We start from the raw sequence: 15,060 nt of genomic DNA, 5'->3' as shown, positions 1-15,060 counted from the left end.
AGCTGAATGATGGCTACAGCGTGGTTGTCCAGTTCTGGGAGGGCGTCATATGATGTCCTCCCAGAATGCACCCTCCTGTGCGCCCCCAGCTGTGCGCACCCAGTGATCTCTGTCATCACTGTGTCCTACGGACACTGCTGATCACGTGATGTTGTAAAAGGCCAATCACAGCGACCTTTTACCATGTGATCAGCTGTGTCCAATGACACAGTAGATCACCGGATAAATGCAGTTACCGGTTATTCCTCTCGCTGTCACAGTGTGAGGAAAGTACTGTCGATAACCAGCAATTGTCAGAAAATGGATCGGCACTGATGATCAGTGCCCCAGTGATCAGTGCTCAGCAGTACCACTCACCTATGTCCAGCAGTGCCACCCACCTGTGCCCAGCAGTGCCCCCCATCAGTGCTACCCATCAGTGCTGCCTATCTGTGCCCATCAGTGCTGCTTATCAGTGCAGCCTCATCAATGCACATCAGTGAAGAAGAAAAATTACCTGTTTGCAAAATTTTATAATAGAAACAAAGAAAAAAAAATTTTTTTTGCACTTTTTATTTATAGCGCAAAAAATAAAACACCCATTGGCAATTAAATACCACCAAAAGAAAGCTTTATTTGTGTGAAAAAAATTATAAAAATTTCATATGGCTACAGTGTTGCATGACTGCACAATTGTCATTCAAAGTGCGGCAGCACTGAAAGCTGAAAATTGGCCTGGGCAGGAAGGGGGTATAAGTGCCTGGTAGGCAAGTGGCTAATTAAATATGTTTCCTGTAGACAAAGCTGTGCAGCTTTCAATTTCAGGATTTGTGTACTCAGCCTCTGAACATTTCAAATCAAGCACTCGCAGTTGGTGGAAGTCATTTTTCTCCACAAAAACAAATAATACAGTAGAGGTATAAACCCTACAGTTAGGACAGAACACTGCAGATTGGTTTTGTGGATAGAGGAATGTAAGGGAAGCCATGCAACTTGGTGGTGAACAAAAACACTCTAAATAGTAACCAAGTATAAAAGCCTGTGTAGAAAAAAACAGGACATTATCTGCCTAGACTGACATAATTTCTGAAGGTAATGTATCACAATTTGAGCCTAGAGAAAACACAAAGTGTTACCAACACAGACTTATATGGTGAGTGTTTTGACCTGAGCAAATGTGATGTAGCACAGTAACACCATTAGTGACAATCATTTAAACTACAACAATGCTGCTAGTCAGGTAATAATGTAGGACTGCTGCCACCATCTAATGATTATAGGGACCATCACACAAATCTGAACAGTTTCTGCAATCTGAAAAGCACTGAAGAAATATTCAGTAAAATGATGCTTCCTCAGAGTATGTGTGAAGAAGATGCTATGAAGCATACACAGGGTAGGCGTAAAGAAGACATCAAAGACATCAGTCAGCCTAGAACAGTCAAATGCCAGATACAGCCAACAGGATCATCTCCAATAGGGAAATTGGCTTTGCCATACTGATTGCCTTATATAGCCTGAGGAAAAAAAACAATATCCGCTAGAGTGGTGTCAAGATAAACTGCATTTATCAGGCAGTAATGGGCAAAGGAAAAGAGGGAAAATTAGGCGTAACCTCATGTTAGCAAAAAAGTTATCCAGAATATGAATAAAATAAACCAAGATCAAGTCTATTTTCTGAGGCATACAAAAACCGAGGCTTATAATAAAAGTCCAACATAACAGAAAAATTTAACTTTTGAGGTGCATATATTTACAGTACATATGAGATCATCAGAGAATTCACAAACAGTACATTTTTCTAAAATCCATAAGTTTTATTGTAAACATATTAAAAAGCAATGTGAAAATTGATCATTGGACACAAGTCATTTCATCATACATATATTGTCTGAGGCAGACCATGAAGGTACTTGTAATACTCATATTTCATATGAGAACAAAAAGACGATACACAGCCATGCTAGTGCTTTTTCTGGGTTAATATAAAAGTGGACCTTACCATTTTCAGGACTCTGAGATGTGCAGCATATGCCATAGAGTATACAGTATGAATCCCTTATCCTGAACTTTCCACTTGGCCTAACTGAAAGTGGCCCTGTGTTTCTGTAATTCCATAGACAAATCTGTGAATTTAGAAATTAAGGAGTTTCCAAAAGTAATGTAGCCCTTTTGTTGAGAGTGAAGGTTTGGCATGAAAACTATGAGCCCTTAACCATTTTAATACTGGACACTTTTACCCTCTTCCTGCCCAGGCCAATTTTCAGCTTTCAGCATTGTCACACTTAAATGACGATTGCATGGTCTTGCATCACTGTACCCATATCAAATTTTTATCTTTTTTTTTCACACAGAGTTTTCTTTTGGTGGTATTTAATCGCCACTGGGGTCTTTATTTTTTGCTAAACAAAAAACAAATAACCTAGTTTTCTTTTTTTCTGTTATACAATTGTGCTAATAAATTATATTTTTTCCTAAATTTACGCTAAAATGTATTCTGCTACATTTCTTTGTTAAGAATAACCCAGATTAGTGTATATCTGCAGGAAAGTTTATTCCACATAAACTGAATAAATCCTGATGTACTGATGGCTTATCTTATTTCTTGAGGCCTGAAAATGCCACAACAGTACAAATATCCTCCAAATGGCCTCTTCTTGGACAGTCCAAAGTATTTAGTAAGAGGCATGGCACGTTTTTTGAAGTTATAATTTTTTGTCACAATGTTTTGGAAAATAAAGAAATTGAAAAAAAAATGTATTCACATTTTTTTACATACGGTCACCGGTGCAATACAGCACCATCATACAGTATAACTGGTGTGACAGTAGGCACGGACAGTGACAGTATGTAAAATATATATTTTAATATTTTTTTTACATTTTTCAAAAAATGTTTTATTTTTTTTTCTATTTTTTTTACATGCTATGACTAGAGCAATACAGTGTTACCATAGTTACATTGTACTATTCTGGGGAGGTGATGAGGATTTATCTGTTTTTTTTACACACTATGATTGCTTACAGTAATGAATTTCACTGCTATAAGCACACATTTTAACTAAACAAACATTTTAACTAAATGAAATACTTGCATTCAGTGTGTAATGTTGTGATTAGCTGTGATTGGCCACAGTTAATCACATAGTACAGATGGGCTGTGATTGGCCCTGTCTGTACCATGTGATCACTGTGACCAATCACAGCTAGCAAAACAATTGTACACAATAAATGGCATGAATTGAAGCCATTTATTTTTTCACAATTCTCATGTGATCTGATGTGATTGGCCTCAGAGATCACATGGTACACTGATCAGTCACCCGCTGTGTCCAGTGGACAGATCATTCACAGACATCCACCCAGAACAATAGGGCTCCTGCTTGACCATCATTTTACAATGGCCTGGACATGAAGAAGTTAAAATCTATGTGATAGTCTGTATAGATGTAATATTTCAGCCATTCAGTTCAGGGCTTGATCTTTTGGGTGCTGCTGTGGACTGTGCCCCCCCTCCAGAATTTAGTTGCACCCCTCAGGCTGCTATGGATGCTGTGTCCTAGTCCTCTGTGGCCCAGCCCTCTCCTTATCACACTGCACATAGGGATTCAGCATGTGCTCCCCCAGCTTCACTTTTGTCCCCAAGTCATAATCTGTTCTAATTTTGAGATGCTTCTACTTATCAGCTATGTGCTGTGTGGGGAAGACGAGCTCTGCCAGCAGTGCCAGTGACTACTATGGACACTGTATCCAGCCCTTTGAGCATCTTCTCATCACACTGCACATAGAGCTTTCCCATGCACTCCCCCAGTTTCACTATTGTCCCCAAGGCATAATTTGCTTCCACACATCAGCTGTGTGGGGAGGAGGAGCTCTGCTAAGTGTCCTGCCAGCAGTGCCAGAGACTGCTGTGGATGTCCAGGACCAATGACATACATTACGCAGGAGCAGGGAGGGGGTAATGGGGTTTCTTCTTGGTCAGACTCATGACTATAGATTTTTTAGTACAGAAGCATGTCCATTGCAGTTAGTGCACATGGAAAGCTTGGTTCCCCAGATTAATTTCCTGAATCTCTGTCACAGTCAGTGACCCTCATATATAGCCAGACTGGTTTCAAACGTTCACAAGCCAATTGATTAATTTACAGACGACTGTCCCAAGTCAAGAGCTCGAAAGAGAAAAATGGGGGGGGGGGCTGAAGAGACAGAAAAATGGAGGTGGTGAGCAACACAGGTTTATCTGCTTTATATGTGATATAGTAGTGCAGCAAAGTCTGTGCAGTGAAGTGTGCATTCTTGCTAGTTTGCTTCTTGTGGATAATGTTACCTAACCCAATGCAGTTGATTTACTAAAACTGGATAGAGTGCTAAATTTGCTGCAGCTCTGCATAGAAACCAATCAGCTTCAAGGTTTTAATGTCAAGCTTCATTGAACAAGCTGAATTTAGAAGATGATTGGTTACCATGCACAGCTGTACCAGATTCTGAGTGATCCAGTTTTAGTAAATCTCCCCCATTATCTTTGTCAGATTACATTAGCAGTTCATTATGTATCATTTGGAGATTCAAAAGACAGAGACTGCTGCCCCTGACTCAGATAGTAATACAGGATTCAGCTCCCTGGTTCTCAGCCAGAAATTCCAGCAGAGCTTTCATACTGTCAAATGACAGTTCACACTATGCCTCCCTGACTTTTTTTTACTACACCCCTACATCAATCAATCTCGATCTGCTCCTTCTTCATCTACAGATTGCTATTACTTATGGTGCCAATTATGAGCAGTATGATTTGCAATGATGGATTCGGGACGGATAAAGGTGAAGTGGGTCATGACACAGGATGCTGTAGGCTCAGGCAAAAGTTCTTTCAGAAGTGAATATTCATGTTGGCAATTAGTTATGCACCCTATTTACCATTATAAGTAGAAATACTGTCATCTCATAATAGCTTATTTACACATTTCTAAGAACATTTTCTGGGTAAAGAAGGAGATCCTAGCAAAGGATTAATGTTTTTAGCTCAATGGCTAACATGGCTTTTTAACCTGTTCCTGCCCGACAAATAGCATAATAACGGCCGAGTGGAACTCTCGTTGATCTGCGTGAGCATCAAATGACGTCCTTCCCTGCTGCCTCCTTGCACATGCCCACGGGGCCGTGCTGTGGTGAGATCTGTCACCGGCTGTGTACCTGGCCCATTGCCAGTATCATGTGACCTGCTGTGACCAATCACAGCAGGTCACATGACAATTATAAACAATGGATGGGCCATTCACAGCCCATCTGTGTCATGTGATTAGCCATGACCAATCACAACTAAAAAACCAAAATTAATCCATTTCATTCAGTTAAATGCTTGCTTATAGCTTAAGCACTCATAATGTGTGTGTAAAAAAAAAATAATACTGATCACTTCCCCAAAGTAGTACAATGTTACTACGGCAACATTACACTACTCTGTTCACAGTGCATTATGGAATATGTGGTTATGCCCTGGGACACAGCGGATCACTGATCATTGTAAAGAGCCAATGGCATCGGTTCTGTCATGTGATCAGTGTGTCCAATCACAGCAGATCACATGTAAATAGGAAATGCCAGTTATCGGCAGTCCTCTCCTTCCGCTGACAGCTCGTGAGGAGAGGAGAGCTGGTAATCAGCATTCCTTCAAGGAGACATCTACACTGATCATCAGGCCACTGATGATCAGTATTAATCAGTGCCCTGATGATCAATGTAGCCCCATCAGTGCCACCTGTCAGTGCCTACCAGTGCACATCAATGCCCCATATCAGTGCCCATCAGAGCTGTCTTTCAGTGCTGCCTATCAGTGACAGTCAGTGCCCATCAGTGCCACCTATCAGTGCCCATCAGTGCCGCCTAACAGTGCCCATCAGTGCCACCTATCAGTGCCCATCAGTGCCGCCTAACAGTGCCCATCAGTGCCGCCTATCAGTGCCATATATGAGTGCTGCTATTCAATGCCCAATAGTGATGCCTGTCAATGCCCATCAGTGCCTCCTCATCAGTGCTGCATATCAGTGCCCATCACTGCAGCCTCATTAGCGCACTTCAGTGAAGGAGAAAAATTACTTATTTACAAAATTTTATAACCAAAACTAAGAAATTTTTTTTTTTACATTTTCAGACTTTTTTAGTTTGTTTAGCAAAAAATAAAAACCCAAGTGGTGATTAAATACCACAAAAAGAAAGCTCTGTCTCAAAAAAAAGATAACATTTTATCGGATGCAGTGTTGCATGAACGTGCAATTGTCATTCAAAGTGGGACATTTCTGAAAGCTGAAAATTGGCCTAGGCAGGAAGGGGGTAAAAGTGCCCTGTAGGCAAGTGGTTAATATGTCAGTGTAAGCATGCTATCTCCATTGAGATAAAGACAGTTCCTGTCATGTTATCCGTAGACAACAGAGAAGTCAGACTAGCTCTTCACACACCAAAACACACCTTTTGCCAATGTTTCAAGCATTCATTAAACTCTTTACAAAGACTATTTATTCAATTGTTTGCTTATCATATAACAAGGGATATCAGGAAAAAAAATTAAATTGTGTATAATAATATATTTGTCTTTAGGCTATTGCTGATGCATTTTGATTAGTAGCCTGACCAAAAACAATGATAGACATTCATTTCTGTATAATTGTTAGTTGATTTACATAAATTTTTGAATGCTATCAGCAACTCTTTTACATGAAATAGTAAGCAGCATTTGTAATTCAGTTTGACTGTTGCTTTAAGTTTTCTGTCCATGCAGAAGTAATTTGCTTTGTTCTGGGAAGTGCTTTACTTCTTTTTTCTTGAGGGATAGGTTTAAAAACACAGCAGACATACAAGAACATAAAGCATTTTTACTGTTACTTGAGGGTGAAAAAGATTGGCAGGCATGCAAGTTCAGTGAAAAAAATATCTGGCACATTGCATAATGTAATACGAAAATATTGTCTTTTTTTCAATTAATCTGAAATAGAATATGGGATTTTAACGTAGAATCATTACTCAAAACATGGCATTCTTATTTTCCTGGCTCGAATATTCATGGTGGAAATAAATTAAGAAATTATTCATAGTGTGTGGGATTGAAGGAAAAGTGAACATCTGACTTGCAGTTGAACCTCTGGTATTACACACATCACGTCTGCTTAACGCTTGCGGCCTGGTTATTTTTTAAAAAGCATTTTTGATTATACAGTGGTATATTATGTTTGCCTGACCTTCAAAGATATGCACAGCTTCTCCATAGAGCAATTATTAATTTATATGTTCCTCAGAGGGATTAAGTGCAATTGAACATTTTTAAAACACTATTTTTCAGTTTCCACTTGCACTCATCCCACAAAATGATGTTTAATAAATGATTAATGTAGTAGATGATATTATTTAAACAAGCTTATGTCTGTATATTATCTGTCAAAAAAAATCATAGTGCATTTTGCGGCTTGGTGTTGGGACTTTATATTCAAACATACTGCACAGTATGTCTATTCAGGAGGTTGGGGAGAAAACTGAATAAGAGAGAGGTTTTTGGTTAGATTACACATGTCTATGAAAGAGCTGTAAAACAGTAGACCTCTTTATGTTCTGGAATTTTACAATAAACAAACTGAGACATTTAAGACCTTACCCAATGGTACTTAAGGTCTATTTTACATGAGTATATCTTGACTCAGGCTGTCTCAACAATATATTAAGTCTAAGGTGGATTGATCCCATGGGTGTTAATGTAACCTGATTGTTTTTAGAGTAATGTATCTAATCTTATACATAAGTCTTTTCTATTATAAAGTTCCTGATTTTTTTTTTCTTTACATATTGTAGGTTGGTTTGAAGAAATGAAAAGAAAACTTTTTTTTAATAAAATTAATCTTAAAAACAAAAATGGTGCAAAAAAATAAAAAAGAAAGAAGCATACTCATATCCCATCTGAAGGCCAGTTTGTATGCTACAGTGACAATAGTTTGAAAGCCTTTCTTCCTGTTTTTCTGAAGTAACTAACTGGTCCTTTCATTTGATGAATATCAATATACGTGCACATATTTTTCATTTTCAATGACTTGCTAATTAAATTCATGGCAAATGAAGTGTTAAACCATATCAGTAAACTTGAAATATACCATTCCCAATTTATAATTTATAAGCAATGCAATTTTTTGAGGTTGCCAATGAACTGGGTTCCCCTATAGTCCTGCACAGCCAGGCAATCTGTATTCTTCACACAAGCTTGCATTTAGAGTCAGAAACCAGTCCTTGGACTTTTGTTTTGTTGTTTTTTGAGGGGATTTAGAACTGGGATAGGGTAAGGGGATTATAGGATGTGCTGGAACAGATAGCTATTCACAAGCTTCTCTTCTGCAACACAGTACCTGTTGGATAGCTAGTCAGCGTCTCCTTGATGTACCATCCCAGACCCTGTATGAAACTCTATTCACCCAGCAATCTGGAGGTTTTCTTGAGCAGGGGATCTGGTTCCTGTTCCTTTAAATGGGTAAACAGTCACTAATAGGGAGCTAATGTGATTTCCCGCCAGAATGCTCCTTCCCATATCCACTCATGGGGTGCTGGTGTACTCACTCAGATCCTTTCCTGTTCTGTTTGCAGGTTGGCAGCTGCTACAAGCTAGCTGGGCTGCTCCTTCCCTGCAATATAGATGGTCCTTGCTCAGGTTTTCCTCCTTTCCAGTTTCAGGCTCGCAGGAAGGCCCCATTCCACTAGGCCTCCTGGCAGCCTGCTTCCTCAGCCTCACATCTTCCTCTTGCCACACTCCAACTCCCACCCTCTGCCACTGAGCAGATTCTAACACTTTTAAGGGTGTCCAGTCCCTTGCCAATCCTTTTGTTGATGTCCCTCAAAAGTGCAGCCAGCCAACCCTCACATCCACCCACTGCTTTGAAGGCCTTCCTCCCAAAGCTTCAGAGCAGGGGGAAATTCCAGAGGGGCTGGTCTGCAGAGTCTCTCATCCTTGGCCACAATTTGACCCCTCTGGCTATTACACCTGAGCTGCTCACAGCTCCTGTCTAACCATTAGGATCTAGTTCCCCCTAGCTAAACTAGGAGGGTGCTACACTTGTGTAACACAACCCTTTTATGTTGGTTTCATGGTATCGTATGGCTTTCATACTTTTTAAATGGTGAGTCTATTAAAGCAGTTTTAGGGTCAATAATTTTCAAAATAAAATGTTCAAATTTTTCAAAGTAAAATATTTGTTTTTAAAACCAGCAAACTCACTTTCAATTTGCTGAGTTACTTCTAAAAAGCCTTGAGGAGTGAGGATTCTTCTTTGCACTCCTTTTTATATTAGGATTATTGTCTTCTAAAATATTAGTGTAAAGACCAAAATTAACCAATGCTTCTAAAAAGAAACCAAAGGCTGTTACCTGTATTATCAGCAGACACACACACATGTATTAGCTGACTGTAGCTGTACTAATGCTCTTGTAGTATCCACTTTCGAACCAGTGACATATCCGTACATCACTGTACTTTTGGTAGTTATACTGGAGTAATTCCTGCAGCTGCTGGCATCACCCTGTTACCGTTTTTAGAACCGGTGGTCAGCTTTCTTGTACAAGCAATCATTGCTTATGCAATCAACAGGAGGGGGCATTTCCCTGCAGCCGCCTTCCATGGCTCTCTCTGTATCTCCCATCCCACCAGAAGACCTGAGCAACCAGCCAGCATATCCACCAGCTGGCCGGACAGCCGAACAAAGCTGGTGGGATCAGCTTTGATCAGCTCTCCCTTATAGTAAACCGGAAACTATGACTTGACTTCACTTCCTGTTTACTCAAAAACTATCAACGCCATTTTTGAAGACTGGAAGCATTCAAAAACACCAATGTTGGTGTTTTAAATGCTTTCAAGCACAGAGAAGGAATCTGGAGTCTTATACACCCCATAGCCCTCCAAAAAAAGTACCTGTCACATGTCTATTGCTGTCACAAGCATGTTTATATTCCTTGTGACAGCAATAAAAGTGATACAAAAAAATTAACAGCACACACATGTGCACACATGCAAACAGCAATTGTCCCACACATGAGGTATCGTCCCGCTCGTGAGGTATCACCACAAATGTCAGATCATGGACAGTAATTCTAGTACTAGACCTCCTCTGTACATATAAACTGGTAACTTGGAAAAGCTTTTGAAGCGTTGCCTATGAATAGTAAAATTTTTGTTGTTTGTCGCCATTGCACGAATGTGCACAATTTTAAATACTGACATGTTTGGTATCTATTTACTCTACGTAACATCATGTTTTATATTTTACACAAAAATGAGTTATGTATTGGGTTTTTTTGTGCTAAAATTCAATAAAGCGTATTTTTTCTCCATAAATTATGTTTGAAAAACTGCTGCGCAAATACCATATGACATAAAAAAAAATGCAAAAACACTAATTTATTCTCTAGGGTCTCCACCAAAATATGTAATGTTTTGGGTTTTCTAAGACATTTTCCACCAAAAAAATACTGATTTCAACATGTAAACAAAAAGTGCCAGATATGACCTGGAGCTGAAGTGGGTATACTTAATTTGTACTAATCCGAAGAAGAGAGATCTCTCAAATGCATATCCTAAAACTGAACATAAAATGTATCTTATGCAGTATTCAACTTTATAGCTCACAAAAACTCCCTTATCTAAAACCAGGGCTTTTTTTTCAGCTGAAACATGGTTCAACCACCTCTGGCTCAGGCCCTTTGCTCCCTGCTCGCCACTATCACTTGTAAACACAGAAGACCAGGCTTCTGTGTTTACAAGTGACAGCTTATCTTCCAAAGTATCTTCCACATATCTGATCTTCTAAGCGGCTCACAGTGCAGGATGGGTACAAGGTGCCCAGGGTGCAGTGCAGATGCCAACACCCGCACTGAATGACCTCCCTGCAAGTGAGAGAGGCAAAGCCACCTACAGTTTGCAGGAAGGTACTAGAGCCTGCTGGTGCTTTCACCTAATACAGCAACAAAAGTAAGACATGTGGAAGATGGTGGAGCTTTTAAAGAGGTGGGGAGAAGATGGGGGCAGTGGAGGGGGTTGCATATAGAAGAGTAAACTGAAAAGGGGTGAAAAGTGAGATGTGGATGGGGGATGCAGAGGTAAGCAGCTGTGGAAGATGTTTGAAGTCTGAACTCTGCAGCACACCCTTGAAATCTGCACTCTGTGGGTAACCCCTGAACTCTGCATTCTGTACATAATGTACTCCTTGTATTTAATGCCCCTTTAAGACCCTCCCACTGTTTGTGACCTTCAATGACCATAGTTTTAAACAGGGCTTTTTTCACAGAAAATAGGCACAGAAACTCAACCATGACCCCCAAAAACCCACCCACTTCCCTACACATGCCCTCCAAATCCTATCAAATAGTGGGTGTGGTCAAATTTCACTATTACTCCGCTTTCTGATATTTTAAATATGTTCACTTAAAGATGTATGCACTTTAATTTTGTACTGAGTTTTTTCCAATTCCTATTGCAATAACCTTGCAATTTATATATTACCCTGAAATAATTTACACCCAACAAAAATTGCAGTTCTTTTAAAATCTAGTTCCTTCAGAATGGAGCAGCCCACATCTTCCACAAATCTCTCCAACAAATATATTAAACAAATGTGTAGATATGTACAGTTTATATATATAAATATAAATAGATGGAAACATAGCATCAGGGTTTATCTATGACAGCCGGATAGGCTGGGCATGGATGCATCACTGGTTGTTAGACAGCTGGCAGCAGCCAGCTTCCTAACAACCAGCCTGAGCTGAAAGTTGTTACATTTAGCAATGGTAATAATACTGCTGCTAAATGCATAGCTTCCTGCTGGAGCTCAAGGTTCCGCTAAGCAGATAGGCGAACATCCCATTTAGATTGCCTTTTTACTAAGTCTGGAACAGGCTAAATTTGAACTGAATTCTAGTGCAGTCTGAATCCAAGGCTCAACCCTAATCTTCACAATTTTTTTAATGGTTTATCTAGTTTTAGTCAGTGAATATGGGTTTGCAAAATCAGAATATTTGGATTAATAGTTTATAATTAAAAAAAGGAATAGATTTACAGCTTTGCATCTTTGCAACTAATTGTAAGAAACTTTCTCAGGAAGGGTCCTTTCACAAGGGGCCGACCCGTTTAGTGGATCCACTTGCTCAGTGGGGGATCTCTCTGCTGATCCCCACCGAGCAAGTGGATGGCAGCTCTGTGTCCACTGCTGAAGAGCAGACTCAGAGCTGCTCGCTCTCCTCAATGGGTGTTCGGATGAAAACGGACCGCCTGTCCGTTTTCATCTTTACCGACGGACGGACGGAGAATTGGATTCCCATCTGTCCCTTTTTGGGGGATCAGATCAGATGTTTGCAGGTGTAAATGGACATACAGTATGTCCATTTGCACCCGTCACTCCATAGAGGAGAATGGAGGTTCCGATCAGGTCTGCCTGAAAAATGGGCAGGCAGCCCCGATCAGAACGTACGTGTGAAAGAACCCTAAAGGTTTTGAAACATACAGATAATTTTTTAATGATATAATAAATACAAATAAGTAAATAGGAACATGAAAACTTATACTTAAGAACAGTGTTCTAAAAATGTGAAACAAGCAGCAATCTTTATCTTTTACCGGAACTCTTTACCACATAATTATCATAAATGGTGATAGAGGTCAAATTTCATGCCTTTCATTGTTCAGTATGATTATTAATCCAAATTGCTGCACACATCCTTTCAGACTCCCCCCTCTAGTACCTCCTATACTATACAATTTACTTCTGAAACCTGCTACACTTTTTTTTATTATACCTCCAAAGAATACACCAGATGTATTGTTCAGTGTACTGCTGTTCATGCATCAATAAAATATTGTGTTAACAGCACAGTTTGAAATATAATATTACACTTTGCCAGGTGTTAAATGAGTTATGTTTAAATACTAACCACAAAAGCACTAGCATGAGAGATTAGACCAAATGTCTTTTTCCCATTTACCACTGAAGTGAACATCTCCTGGCAAACTAGACAGTTGGACTGAAACATCTATTCTCATCCTAAATCAATTCTGTACTTGGGTGAAGCAGCGGTTAAATGTAAAATTGCTGGAAAAGTGTGAACATGCATAAATGGTGATTGCTAGGCAATGGAAAACATTGTTGCTGTTTTTTTTTTTTTAACTGCATGTTAAGGAAATATTTAATTTTAAAATGTAAGCTTTATTTCTAAAGTTAGATGTATGTAGTTTACCTGTAATATACATATAACCTTACATTTGGGAGCCCAGAAACTCTGATAATCTTTCAGGCAGCAAAAGCTTCAATTGTATGTTTGCTGATAGTCTGGAAAGAATCAGTGCCATCAAAAGCAGAAGTGGAGAGATTACAAGTTGGCAATGGCAGCCTGAGGACCTTAATTGTTAAAAATGTAAATAATTTGACAGCTGTGGCTATTTTCATAAGTGCTGGATTACCATAATTTCTGTATTTTTGGATCCTGAACTTTATACTAATTATAATCAGGGTTTAACTGTAAGGTTTATTGGTTTGATTCCTGGTCTGCAAAAATAGTGAAGCTTATGTGCTTATGTGCAGCAGCCCTCTGGGAGATGGAGCTCACATACATAACATGACAGATGGTTTTGAAATGCAGAAGAAGTTCAAGGCAGGAACTTTATGCTGGTTCAGTCGGGAATAGTGACTGGTTGGACACCAAATGTGCCAGAGTCCATTATACAAGCAAGGATATAGGCTGAAACTAGTCTGTACAGTGGTCTGTATCCAGGTAAGAGGTCATGGCAGGAAGCAATCAAGACAGTAATCCAGGTCCAGGCAAGAAGGCAAAGGCAAGCTGTTGGTCTGTCTATTAGGCAGGCAAGGGTCAGTAAAGCAGTTATCATGGACCAGGAAAATTAAGGCATTAGTTACTGAGCCCTGGCCTTGTGATTAGAGATGAGCGAATCGAACCAGGCGAACCGGAATTCGAGTCGAATTTCAGGAAATATTCGATTCGCGGCGAAACCGAAATTTTGCCTACTTCGGGTGCGCGAATCGAACATTTCCCGATCAGCAGGCAAAAGTGTCCCTGCAGTGAGCTCCGCTATTTCTGACAGTTCTCTGACAGAAGGAACACATGTTTAGCGGTTGAAACATTGTATCTATTAGTTTACATTTAGGATACAGATGTTTCAACCACTGTACATGTGAAGAAGCTGTGAGAGAACTGTCAGAAATAGAGGAACTCTGCACATACACTTTTTGCCGGCTTGGAATTATTCTTCTTTTCATCCTACTTCTTCTTCTTCTTCATCTTCATCCTCAGAAGAAGAGGATGAGGATGAGGATGAAGAAGAAGAAGAAGAAGTAGGATGAAAAGAAGAATAATTCCAAGCCGGCAAAAAGTGTATGTGCAGAGTTCCTCTATTTCTGACAGTTCTCTCACAGCTTCTTCACATGTACAGCGGTTGAAACATCTGTATCCTAAATGGAAACAAATAGATACAATGTTTCAACCGCTGTATGGAAGGACAGTCCCAGAACTGTCATTAATAGTCTATTTCTGACAGTTCTATGACATTCCCTCCATACAGCGGTTGAAACAGCTGTATGGAGTGAATGTCCCAGAACTGTCAGAAATAGACTATTTATGACAGTTCTGGGACATTCACTCCATACAGCGGTTGAAACATTGTATCTATTTTTTTCCATAAATGACATTCTGCAGATACACTTAGAGGAGCGCTGCAGATACACTTTTTGCCGGCTTGGAATTATTCTTATTTTCATCCTACTTCTTCTTTTTCTTCTTATGAGGATGAGGATGAAGAAGAAGAAGTAGGATGAAAATAAGATTAATTCCAAGCCGGCAAAAAGTGTATCTGCAGCGCTCCTCTAAGTGTATTTGCAGAATGTCATTTATGGAAAAAAATAGATACAATGTTTCAACCGCTGTATGGAAGGACAGTCCCAGAACTGTCATAAATAGTCTATTTCTGACAGTTCTGGGACATTCACTCCATACAGCTGTTTCAACCGCTGTATGGAGGGAATGTCATAGAACTGTCAGAAATAGACTATTAATGACA

Source organism: Staurois parvus, unplaced genomic scaffold (assembly GCF_062004578.1).
Source record: "Staurois parvus isolate SC_StPar_1 unplaced genomic scaffold, SC_StPar_1.0 ptg000361l, whole genome shotgun sequence".
NCBI classification, from domain to species: domain Eukaryota; kingdom Metazoa; phylum Chordata; class Amphibia; order Anura; family Ranidae; genus Staurois; species Staurois parvus.
Note: the sequence above shows the minus strand (reverse complement) of the source record.